The sequence below is a fragment of the Scyliorhinus canicula genome, chromosome 9, assembly GCF_902713615.1.
Source record: "Scyliorhinus canicula chromosome 9, sScyCan1.1, whole genome shotgun sequence".
Lineage (NCBI taxonomy): Eukaryota > Metazoa > Chordata > Chondrichthyes > Carcharhiniformes > Scyliorhinidae > Scyliorhinus > Scyliorhinus canicula.
The window spans coordinates 25,933,342-25,946,535 of NC_052154.1; the positions used below are offsets into that span (position 1 = coordinate 25,933,342).

The 13,194-nt window shown below is 34.7% G+C and overlaps 1 long non-coding RNA gene across 7 annotated transcripts in view; it reads left to right on the forward strand.

The window, feature by feature from the left end:
* The window catches only part of LOC119971173, a 52,546-nt gene that overhangs the window by 706 nt on the left and 38,646 nt on the right, over window positions 1-13,194 (forward strand). Inside the window, exons 2-3 of one of the 7 annotated variants that reach the window (XR_005461766.1) lie at window positions 447-508; window positions 9,405-9,456. The exons of 5 other annotated variants lie outside the window; for them this stretch is intronic. This is a non-coding gene — a long non-coding RNA (uncharacterized LOC119971173). The remainder of the gene's footprint in view (window positions 1-446; window positions 509-9,404; window positions 9,457-13,194) is intronic. One more of the 7 variants, XR_005461764.1, reaches the window with a different exon arrangement.

Below are 13,194 nucleotides of genomic sequence, written 5' to 3' on the forward strand. Positions count from 1 at the left end.
TTTTAATGTGCGCTTTTCTAGCTCATTTGCATGTCAAAGCCACAGAGGTGTGAGGGCAGAGATTAGAATGGATATGACATAATGATGTAATGAATTGAATGTGATCGCTTATGCAAGTAAGCAGGAGAGGGTTTCTGATTTACTGTACAAGGTTGATTAGTGCCAGGGGCTGACGGAATGCATTCTTTATTTAAAAAAAAGATTTGATTGTACTTTTCAGTTTTATTTGTTTTTATTTTTCTTCGGCATCATTTTTAAACCTGATTATATTTGCAAGGGATTTTATGATCATTAAACATGAAGCTTATCCTGACAATCAGACATTTATTGCTGAATTTTATAGAATCTACAACACTATTTATGTGAACAAAATATGCTGAATTAATTATATGGTACACAAATATTTCTGCTCGTATTACTACCGATGTTTTTATTTATCAATACAGGCTTTTACATTTAAAAAATCTGAAGCCAAATTGTAATACTGCCAGGAGTGACTTAACCAGAGGTGTGTTTGCAATTGAAGTACTGATCTATCCTGCCCCCCACATGCAAATTTGTTGAGAGTTGATGGAATTTAATTTAAATGCTGGATCAACTGTTATTTTTGTTGATTGAAAAGTATCCAAATTTTAATTTTTAATTGATTTTTAAAGTGGAATTAATTTTTAAAAAATAAAATATTGTCCACAATTGAACAATGTAGCAATTCAGACAAATTGAGAAAAACAGGGAGTGGAGGAACCTTGTTTTACATGGAAGTAATCCCAGACATTTATTAGTCTATTTTTCATATAAATTAAGGAAAATGAAACTTCTTTTATGTGCAAAGCAATTAAATTCTGTTTATTCTCTACCTGGTGTTTTAACTTGTAGAATGTTTGTTTTACAACGCACCGCAACCTCGCAATTGCTACAAAACTCGCACCAAAACCCTAGTCTGTAGTGCCAATAAGAAAGAAAGGCAGAAAAGAGGATTATTACTATTGATCCACCCAAGGGGATCATTAAACATCAGTATCAATCCACAAATCAGCAGTCTGTGGTAGTTGCTTGGGCAGTCATTGGCAATTTGTCCCTATTAGATGGCCTTGCCCGGAGGTGTCGCTGATGAGAATGTGTCTTTATCAGAACTTCAGATAGTAATTTTAGATTTTTTAGAAATTTCAGTAGCCATTTCAGAAGGTGAAAGCACAATACTTTGGCCTTTTAAAAGTGACAAAGGATTAATAAATGCATTGCAGTATGATCTTTCATCTCCATCGTTTCTCAACAGAAGTGGATATTTAAAAAAGTTTACAGTTTATTATTGGTTAAATATAAAATTAATCAGTCACTGCCCTGCCACCGAAAACAAAATGACACTGATGTGAGTTAAAAATCTGAAAAGCATGTTACACCGATTGAAGTACACATACATGCTATGCAAAAGGAAAACCCATCTAATTTCATTAGTAATTTACGAATCAATAACTGATATTGATCTTTAGTAATCATAAATCTATGGTCGTTATTCCTTAGTATCCCTGTACTTTCAGGTTTGGATCACAGGCATTTGGGTGTCTCAGATATAATGGTAAAATATTTTCCACCAAGTATTTTATTAATTTAAAGACTTTATTGTGCTATATTGATTTAATGTTTTTCTTGACATGAACTTGACATCATTCTTACATTCATGTATGTTTGCTATTAAAAAGTAGATCGGTTATAACTTATTCAGTTGGCATGCTACTAAGAAATTTCCTCTATAACGAATCAGTAGTTAGTTACCTTATCACATAAAGGTAACAACAATTGTTCTGTATCGGCCCCATCTGTTGTAACCTCCCCTTGATCAGTTCTTGTGCTTTTTCAGTTCATTTACAGATCTAACAGTTGACACTCAGCAGTAACTCGATTTGAGCTCCTGTAATCAGGAAACCTTTTTCACAAAACAATTGAGGTCCAGAACTGACATTATATACAATACAGTATTTAAATATGAGGACATTTCTGTAACGTCTTCATTGTTTATCATGACAGAGGGGATCCTATTCACAGTATCCCCATTGTACAGCAATAAATGGCTCAAGTTATATATACACCTGAGCCTCATTATTCAGATAAATGATTTGACTGCAGTGAGTTAATTGAGGCCTACTACTGATTAAATATTATTTTAATACAAGTATGGACTTTAATATTTAGCACAAAATATTCATCACTATGTGATGAATATTTGTTCTTGACTATTTGTTGTGAGTAGCATAAAGGATGCATTTTACAGTTTTTTTTAGGACTATTGTGGCAATGGATATTTAAATTAATTTTTCTGTGGTAATGCAGAAAACATGCCGTAAAGAATGATTCATAAATTAATGAATTTTTGAATAAGCACAAACTAACATAATAGCAACTTATGCCATTACATAAAACCAATGCAGGATAATTCTGCTTGTTGTCTACGGTTAATGACTGCAATACAAACAGCAGCGACTTGAGAATAGAAACCCTGACTGTTTTATAAAGTGTAACATAAATGGTTTCTGCTGCCTATTATTTTTAACGGCCAAACAAGACATTGACTTTTATTAACAAAACATTAATATTCACCTGTATATTGTTTATAAATTCCATCTATTATTTAAAGACTGTAGCATTTTCAACACCGTTTCAATTCAATTGTTATAATATTGCCGCTCACAAAATGGCTTGACCATTTTGAGCAGGCTCGATGTATTGCACACACAGAAAAATAGTATTTTAGAATATCCAGCAGAGATAATGTAAATGCTTTGCTTTGATAGGCTGCTCAATAATAAGATACTAGATTTTGTTGGTTTTGTTTAGGCTCAAAAATCCTTATTTGCTCTATCTAAAAGAATGCCTTATTTTCCATTTTCTTCAAGGAATTTCTTTTTCTAATTTTTCATACCATTTAACTGTAGGACTGGAAGTTCCACAAAATTATTTATCATTGGTCACTCACAGGAGTGGATCCATTATTATTGTAAAATCAGACTACACTGAAAGCAGGCAATTGAACATTAATATTACACCACGATAGCTATTGCAGAAGCTGCAAAGTTATGGTGTGATCAGGCAGTTCAATTTAGTGGGCAAATCATACGTCTGTGAGAGCATTAATGTAAGCAGATACACAAAAACAGCGGCAAGAGTCATTTACCAGAAAAACAGACACAACTTTAATAAACCCGATGCCTCTTCCTTTATCGCGTGTCACATATTTTATTCACATGTAAACCTTTTCTTTTCCTCTTTTTCAAGGACTTATTTATAAATCTACACATCTGTAATCAGTAACTTTACACTGATGAAACTTTAATATCTCATTCAATTATATATTGGAGGACAGTTGACACCTCAAATACACTCTCAGGCTGTTTTGAAATTTCATTCCATTGTCTTACATGTTTCCTGCATGTTCATGTAGACTTCAGCCATGAACAATTTGTGAAGTGTACAGTAATTTTCTTTTGATATGACCATGTTTTTTTTTTAAAAAGCCATCTTTCTTGTGCAGTTTTGATCCAGAATTTTTTACAATAATTATAACCCACAAGTTACTGACAAGATCAGGAGCAATTCCATAATGCTGTCAAAGAATTCATTTTTTTCCTGTAGATGATGGATGTAGCAGAAGATGCGACTTCCTGGGTCATTAATGTATATTGTAGCTTTTGAGTTTTATTAAACTCCGTGCATCTTGCACACTGGTAGTCACTTTCTTTTTCATGCCCATGATTACTGTATTACCATAAAATAACAGGGTAAGCCTTTTCCTGACTACTAAAATGATACTACGTAAAAAATAACTGAAAGGAAATTAATACTGACTACTAGTCTGGCTCAGCCAACCCCAACTGAATAACTTCCAGATTTTCCTCTGTGAGACCTCTTTTGCCTTCCTCGGTTACAGTATAATTATTTAACTCTTTTTGACCCTGGGTTTTGTCACTGAAAGTTACCTATCAGGAACTTGGACGCCTTTGGAAATTTGGATTTAATTATTTGTCCCAATTTACAGCACCAGAAATTTTGCAAGTGAACTTGCACCATCCCGTTTCTTCAGTTGAATCGGTGAGGTTGAATTGGACCCTTAGTACCTGTGCTAAATAACAAATTTCAGTGGAGAGCAAATTGCAAAGTTGATTCCTTTATGCAACGTTGATATGCACCACACTTCGCACTTCCAACATAAACAGTGTTCAACTAAAAAGACTTCCAATGACACCTCTGTTAAGTAATTAGCTCACTACTGAAATACTTATAACTGATTGATGTATTTATCAACTAATTATAAATATATGCATCCCACACTTTTCTTCCTCAATCAAAGGATGTTAAATTTTAAAATTGTAAATTGAAATGGCTGTCCTTACATTTTGATGCCTGTAGATGGCAATGCAGTCTATCTTCTTTGCTTTATCAAATCTCTTTGATTTTAGGGGTGCCCATATCTCACTATTGTGTAAAATGACAGCTTTTTAGACAAAGGATGTTTTTTATTGGAATCTAGTGATATATCTGTAATTTTTTTTTTAGTTTGTAAACCTAGAGAGGTAGTGGCATATTTGCTCTACTGTAAATGTTCTTTGTTTATGATTTTAATCCTAAAACAGCAATAAATACAGAGAGATATTGTATTCGACTCATGCAAACAAAGGAACATTCTGACTATTATCCTTGAAAGATTTTGTAGTTGCAGGTTTCAATGCATATGTATGATACATACATTAGACTATTATTTTAAATACAGAGGCAGCTTCGAAGAGCTTTAGACTTTTTCAAAAATTAACTGTTTTCAGGACATTTTTATGAGGTTTTTTTCAGGCCTCAGCTAATTGTATTCCTGTTCAAAATTTGTGTCTTTATTTTAATAACATCCCCTCTATTCGATTGCTTTCAGGGTTTTATATAGGGGTAATTTCTAATTATTTTCAAGATTTTAAACAGCATCAGTCACATTTAGGATTGCTTGACCTAAGCTGCAATACCTTTCTATGCCTGGTGTCCTATACTATGTCTTTTTGTTAATATTGAGCCTGGATATAGAGACCATGAAGAATCACACTTTCACATTTAAATGAAACAAAGAATTTCTCAGCTATTTTGATGTATTTTGGTAATTAAAGATAGTTCCTTCCCCCCCCCCCCTTTAAAAAAATCTCTAATTTTCCTTACTGTCATAAAGAAAATGTTGATTACTTATGAATTAAGCAAGCTTTATTTTTTTTTTATTGCCTGTCTCCTTGACGACTATTGATGTCAGTTCAATTTTTGACATTTTCTCATTTGGTAAGATTTCAAAATTGCCATCATCCTGCCAACGTGTCATGGAAAAATTGTATGAAAAATCTAATGGGTGTCTGCTCTGATCGCCTTCACCCGTGGCAGGAGAGACAAAACTGATGAAATGTGAAATGTATTCAGAGTGGTTTGGGACAACAGAGTGTCAATAACCCCTTTCGTCTTGTTATACTCAATGCAGCATACATGCTTGTCGTGACACTTAGGTTTGTAGAATTTAGATTAACATTTTTCACATTCACCTAATGTGCTGATTTATTTCTGAATGAAGGTACTAAAAATATGTAATATAAGGAATGAAAATAAAGAATTCTCCCACGGTTGAGGTTGCTATTAATTTTATTTTGTATGACAATGATTTTGTACAACGCGCGTGTAGTGTACTGGGATGAGGTCAAAAAAGCATTTACTTCTCCTATTCTTTAAATTAATATAATTTATTTCCCAAAGTTCTTTCCACCTAAAGGTTTCTATCGTTAAGTACGAAATTCTTGATAATTCTTCAGTTAGTGCTTTGTGGTGCAGAGTGGATATCTCCGGCTTGAGCAGAAATTGTCATATTTAGCTAGCAATAATTTCCCCACTTGCTTTAGCATGCCATGCTTTATTCAGAAGTAGAAAGCATGCCCCTGTTGTCTATTCTGCAGAGCTATTTCTACTTCTATCTGCTTACTAAATTTGGCTGCTCTAATCATCCTTTGTGTTAAATGTCAGATTGATCCATTTCATTACTGTATGGGTAAAGTTTTATTATATTTAGTATCACATTTTTGTAAACATTAAGTCAAATCACGATAAATGTAAGGGAAGATATTGTTTTTTAAACAATGAGCATAAAATAATATGCTTCTTTTATTTAATTTGCAGTAGAGAAGCACCCTACAAAATGGAGGCTCTAACATTTGTTTCTTGAGGACTAAATTGGATATAATGCAACTACACCATTCGATAGCATTCATTTTTATGCTCCTATTAAGATGTGTAATACACACTGATTATCTACTGGTAAAATGTGTAATGAATTTTAACCAAAAAAATGGTACAAATAGCATCTTTGCAGCATAAAAGGTGATTGGTTTATTATATGCCAAACTCCAGATTTGGTTTAGATTTGGCTTTACATGTTAATTTATATTCTGAAATAAAATACATCTGAGAAATAATTTTAGACAACATTATAAAGTGTAAAAATCAAAACGCAAATTATAAATAAGTGGGCAAATATTTATGTTAACATCCTTAACATGGGTGCATTGTACTTACACTTTTGCATATTTGTAAAATAGGTATTTTGGTACATGATTTGAGTTATTTGTGATTTTGCATATTGCTCAGCCAAATAGTCATTGATCAATTGAGTTTGTCTTTATGTTAATGAGCAGTGTTATTAGAAATATATATTTCAATCAAAGTATACTTTCAGAGTTTAAATTATCAGCTTCATTTTAGTGACTGAAGCGGCGAAGGGCTTCTTTGTGGGAGCGGTGTTGTGTTCAATGACTCACATTTGTTGCACTTGTTCTAATGAGTGTGAAAATTATGAACCTCGAGTCTGGTAGCCTCATTCATACCAACATTTTTTTTCATGGGACCGAGTGAAGGGAATATGACAGCTGATAAAGCATTTGTCTTCTTTGTCAACGATGAATCAAGTATGAGAATTTGGTGGAAGAAGTGCCATCACTAGGTATCAGAAAGAAATAGGGGTGAAAAAGGGGCTGGCGCTGAGACCAAAGATGCATATAGTGCCTTTTAAAATATACCTTATTCATATTTTCTTTGAACTCAGTCAGGGGTATAATTGGAATCCCGACATCAAAGAACTCCACCACTCATTCTATCCCTTTCATTGTGTGCTTCAGTCGTTGTCATAATTCTATATTAATCTTATATTTGTTAGATTCTCCCAATAATTTTCCCCCAGTTCAATTTGTTTAGTAATTGAAATATATGTGTATGAATTGTTTTGCCCAGTAAGAAGTACAGCTGGTGGAATGTAGGCTGTTATCCTTGGTGTTTATTGCTTAGACAGTGTTAGCTTAAAGCACACTGCTTTTTTAAATGTTGTAACTTAGTATTTTTGGAAGAAAAGAGTAAGGCAGCTGAAATTGGTTAGTTAGAGATTGTTTCAGGAATGTAACTCTATTTGAGTCCAGGAGAACATTTCATTTAAAAGGATGTGCCCATTTTACGATAGGTAGGCAATGGGTGTCTATTTGGTCATTCATGAAAACAAATCAGCTTTGTAAATGATTAAAAAGCATTGAGTCATCAGTTTAATATGCACACGATCACCCAAATAATATTGCCTTGCTTTTAACTTTGAAATTTTTTTAATCCGATAAATAGCATGAAGCTCAATGTTGTTTGTTCATTGTAGGTATCAACTTCCTCCATGCAAAAAGCTATTTAAGCGCAGTTCACAATAACAGCACCAATAAAATCCAAATGTGTTGCATAATTAGCTTATAGTAGTGTAAACTAGGGATGAATCCGAGCAGTAGTGGTCAACCTTGCTATATGTCCTTTCATTTGAAGTAACGCCTTATTCTAATGCAAGAAATTAACTGCATTGAAATGGCTCCTATCTATTCAAATGTGGATTACCAAACAAAGATGTGTGTATTTGATATGAAAAACATAGTAACCAGATATATGGGCATCACGGTAGCACAAGTGGCTAGGACTGTGGCTTCACAGCACCAGGGTCCCAGGTTCGATTCCCTGCTGGGTCACTGTCTGTACGGATTCTGCACATTCTCCCCGTGTCTGCATGGGTTTCCTCCGGGTGCTCCGGTTTACTCCCACAGTCCAAAGACGTGCAGGTTAGGTGGATTGGCCAAGCTAAATTGCCCTTCGTGTCCAAAAGATTAGGAGAGGTTATTGGGTTACGGGGATAGGGTGGAAGTGAGGGCTTAAGTGGGTTGGTGCAGACCCGATGGGCCGAATGGCCTCCTTCTGCACTGTATATTCTATGTTCTATATGTTCATATACTGCTCCTAATTTATTAAAACTAATCTGGCAAAACGTATTCCTTGGATAGACCTAGATTATACCATACTTGGAAGGAGAATAAAACATTTGTGTCTCTTGAGGCTATTTTGGGAGGGGGGGGGAGGGGGGAGGCTGCGGTGAGCGCGTATAGTAACTAGTTACTTTTATCATTCTTACAGTGAGCAGAATTTGAACTTAATATTGCATGAAATAAGGCAACACCATCAGCTCATTGTAATCACTTCAGGTTAATAGAAGAAGTAAAATTGTCTTTCGCGCACAGATTAGAGCAAGACAGCATTATTAAAGTTTTTTTGTGGACAGGCAGTTAAAATATATCCTCTGTGGCTGACGCAAGTCTTTTCAGTTTGGATGACAGCTTTTCAAATCTTAATAGGCTGCTCATTTCTGGTCTGAGAGTTTTCAGCACTTCTTTCGAATGTGGGCTGTAACATGAGGTAAAAGCTGACATAACGAAGTGTCATGTATTGCAGAAACCTTTATTCAGTAAGTGCCCTGTGATAAATTGGTGTCAATAAGCAAACAATTAGAAATAGTTTGTGCCACGCTTAGGGCCATTTTCATGATTTGATTTCTAAACCTTCTTTCCTATTCGTGTTCATTATTATGCAAAATAGAAATAGTGTGCAGAAAGCAATGAATATACACAAACATACATTTTAAATATATACATGTAATATATATGTATATAGTGTACATCTTAGCCCAACAAAAAACTATTTCATATAAATGAATAAGCTTGTAACATATTTTTTAAAATTTGGCTCCGTGTAACATGCATATTTACACTATCACTGGTGTGTGCTGGCAGCGAATAATGGTGCAGATTGACCTTGTTATAAAAGTGTGTTCTAACTTCCCTGAATCACTGTTTTGCTTGCACAAATAAAGCAATAAGTGTATTTTTTTAAATTTTAGAAATTAATTTCTAGGCGGTAATCGCTTTATGGTTGAGTTTCAACGCATGATGCAAACTAAGAAGCACTGATTTAAATTGTGTGCACTAGAACGGCTATTTTCTTAATGCCAGTGATTTGTTAAGTTATTTATCTGCTGTGCCTGTTTTATTATCCAGCTATGAATTACAGTGTTAGCAGAGTTCCCATTCTGATGTGAAGCTATGAAAGGTTTGTATATGTTATACTTTTTCTGAACTCGCAAGCAATATCTTTGCTGAATATCATGTACTCTCGTATTAGTATGGATGCAGGATTCTGTACTGTGCAGGTTATAGGTCAGAGGCATTAAATACCAAGCAATTTTCAACTCAGAAATGCAGTAAACCACAGTTTAAACGTGCAGAAGCAGCAACATCAGTGCAGAATAAATATCTCTCTGAAAAACATTGGCTGTCACATTTCTGGCTGCTTTCATTTAATATTAGTGCACAACCAAAAATGCAAAGGATGGCCGTTGGATACAAATATACATCAAATATGTATGCTTTAAGATCACAATCCACAAAAATGTTGTCTTAACCTTCATGCGCTGAACTGTAATGTTCTGTGTTTGAACATTTTTACATGCCACATATTACAAAATGTATATTTTGATAGAATAGGAATTGATCCTTTCGGCTTCAAAAAATGTATTTACATTTTTTTTTCATTTTATGCAGCAAGGTTACATGATTAATATATTCTAATCTGAATACAAAATCTCTCCCACTCCCCAAATAAAAAGCACAACCAAATACATCAAAAATATCAGAAGGGAAACAAAAATGCTTTTACAATAAAATGAAGCTGGAATTATTCAAGCCAAGGATGATTCAAAATGATTATCGAATTCAGAAAATAAAGTCTAACTGTAGAAATGACAAAAAGATGTGAAAAAATGTTGCTATTGAAATATAACCTGAACCTTCGGTACATTACTTGGGACTGACATTTGAGCAGCCCAAAATATGCTTCATTCTGGGGTACTGAGGCCTGCTCGCGGGGGCTTATTTCACATTATTACAGCTATTATGCTGCAGTAGAGCCTCAGACAGCACTCGTAGCAAAAAGGCAATATTTTATTTACTGTGTCCAATAATTTGAAAACAGTACAGAAAATCTAAAATTAATAAAAGTGATGACTTGCAATTTCACTGCATCAGTCAAGCCTCAACAGATGAGTGGAACTTTCTCCACTGGATTTAAATTTATTGAAAAAGAATAAATATTAGCATCTGGTTTGATAATGAAGTTCTTGTCTCACCTTCGCAAAATATAAACTTAAAATACTGTTGTCGCTGAATCTTAGTGAGAAAGGGAAAACCACCACAACGGCCATAGGGTACATGATGTTTGATGTGGTTATGATTAATACAATCTAGTCAAACAGTAAAATATGTAATTTGGGGAGGGAGGTAGAGCTTGCATTTTTAATAACACAGTCACAACGTTCAGCCATTCCGTTAGGTAAAACTGACCAGACTGAATAGCCTTTTGCTGATCTATGCCTGGTGGAAGTTTCAATATCATATCTGTGTTAAGTATGTTGCTGCAGACTCAAGTGCATTTAAAATGAGGGTCTTAAATGACCGCAATTAAAATGAAACATTTAAAAAAAAAACTGCAAGGGGGAATGGAATAAAGTTGGCATATTACCTTCATATGGTTGTTTAGCTATTACTTTACCAGTACCATTAAATTTCTGTTGCAGTGTATCAGGGCAACTTAAAAATGCTTGCACATACTTCACAGTGCGTTTCAACCTGTTTATGGTTTCATTCATAATGCATCATTTTAGAATCAGTAAATCATCTCTTTAGCTATAAACAGTTTCAAAAAAGAATAAATCCTGATTTTTTCTAATGTTCTTGCAATAATGTCAATCACTAACACATGGAATGATTTATTTAATAGATTGATTATTTCATAGCTGGCCTTTCTGGGGCCCAAAAAGCACTTGAAAGAATAAATTTAATGTGGCCTTGTGCTCCAGGAGCTGAGGAGGTGACAGAAACATGAAATAATTTATATGTCTTACAGTCTTCTATCTGTTTTATATCCTGCTTTGTGGTCATCCACAGTGCAGCATTTAGTTCTTCCAGCAAGAATCCTTTTTGCACTTTAAGGTATTGTTTAAATTAGCAAAATGTAAATTGATGGTTTGCCATGCAATGTCTTATCATAATTTATTTATGAGATGTGTCATGTACAGTGCCGAAGAACAAGTGCATGTAGAAATCCACAAAGGTGCATGAGCAATACTGTGTATAGAGTGATTAGAAGTATGTTGTTTTTTTTTCCTCTTTCGGAAGTGTTGAGCTGGAGCATGGTGTATGACATTAAAGATTTAGAACCTTTATATTCCAGCACACCAAAGTATATCTAGGTTGCAATACCGAATGAAATTAAAAGGTAGTGCCTTAAAACATAATGCCTTCTGTTTTTTCATTATCATGAACCTTACACATTATCAATTGAGTACCTATATCATGTCTTAATGGTATCTTTTAAGGTTGATGCAGCACACGCTCAAGCCATTTTGAGACTACCAATGCAGCTGTGTTAATAACAAACCCATGGAACTGTGCGTCATTATAGGCCTCTTGATTCGGCCATGACATGTCATTAACTTGATTTTCCTCTGTATTGAGAAACGTTTGGGACAGTCTCTTGTTAAATCAGAGAATTGCACATTTGCACTGTGCAGATTTTAATATCTGGGAACTTAATGACCTGGCCTAGTAGCATACGTCAGCACTAAACCACAAAGTAGCTACATCTGTTTTGGCTTTGTTCAAGATACTGAGGGAGGGGGTAGCATTCCATGGTCAGGGGTCCAAACTGCATGTCATATTTCATTACCTTCATTAGCTATTACAGAAGGGTCTATTATGAAGAGGCTAGCAACCTCTGTTATAAAATAATTTCAACCTAGAAATCACAAAAGTCAAGCACAGGATTGTTTGGTTAATGGAGAGATTATTTTTTTTGAAAACACTTTTGGTCTGTGCAATGATATTACATTGATTCCGATGTGCAGTTTTAAAACTGAGAAGAGAAACAAGCATTACATCCTGTGATTTGTAGCTACAAAATAGTACTGTAGACACTCACATTTATTTTTCCATTAGTATATGTAGTAACAAAAACCCCTCTAATTTAAATAATAATCTACTATCCAAATAAGTAATTAACCTTTGATTTGTGGGGGTAGGAGCAGGAAAAGCGCTGCAACAGAATTTGTAAGCAATTGTTAGATCTACAAATTGCGTCTTACATATCACTTTGATTTACATGATAATTCTGAAAAAGACTCATTATTGCCAGGGGGCTGGGGGACATCATGGGAAAAAAAATCAAACAGGAACGTGTTGCTCCGGCTCACAGGTATTCCATGTTTCCCAGTTAGATATTTGCAGCCTCCTACACACCTGTAATTGCCATGTCGACACCCCCACCACCCCCACAACCCTTCACACAACACCCCCACCACCACAACCAGCCCGACACTCTCTTTTGATGTATGAAGTTTTGATAACTATCCTGCCAAAATTCATCACAGGCACAATGTTGGATGTTTCTCAAGTAATTTATAGCTGTAGTCTGCACGAAGCGGTTGTGGGAAGGTCCATTACTAAGTTGCTTGTTGTTGTGGTTCCAGAAGAAGACAACACATCAATCATGAGCTGTAAGACCCCAAAACCCCATCAGATTTACAGCGTAATAAAATTACATTACGATGAAACTACCTGTAACTTATTCTGTAACTTGCTGGACAAAGATGCATGTTGAATACAATATTGATGTGACGTTATTCCAAGTGTGTTATGCAGTTGAGATTGGAGGGCTGACTACATCTTTTAAATCAGCTAAAAGAGGCACGAGGCACAATATTGTGCATTTTAATTTAGCTGCGAAACTGCTTTT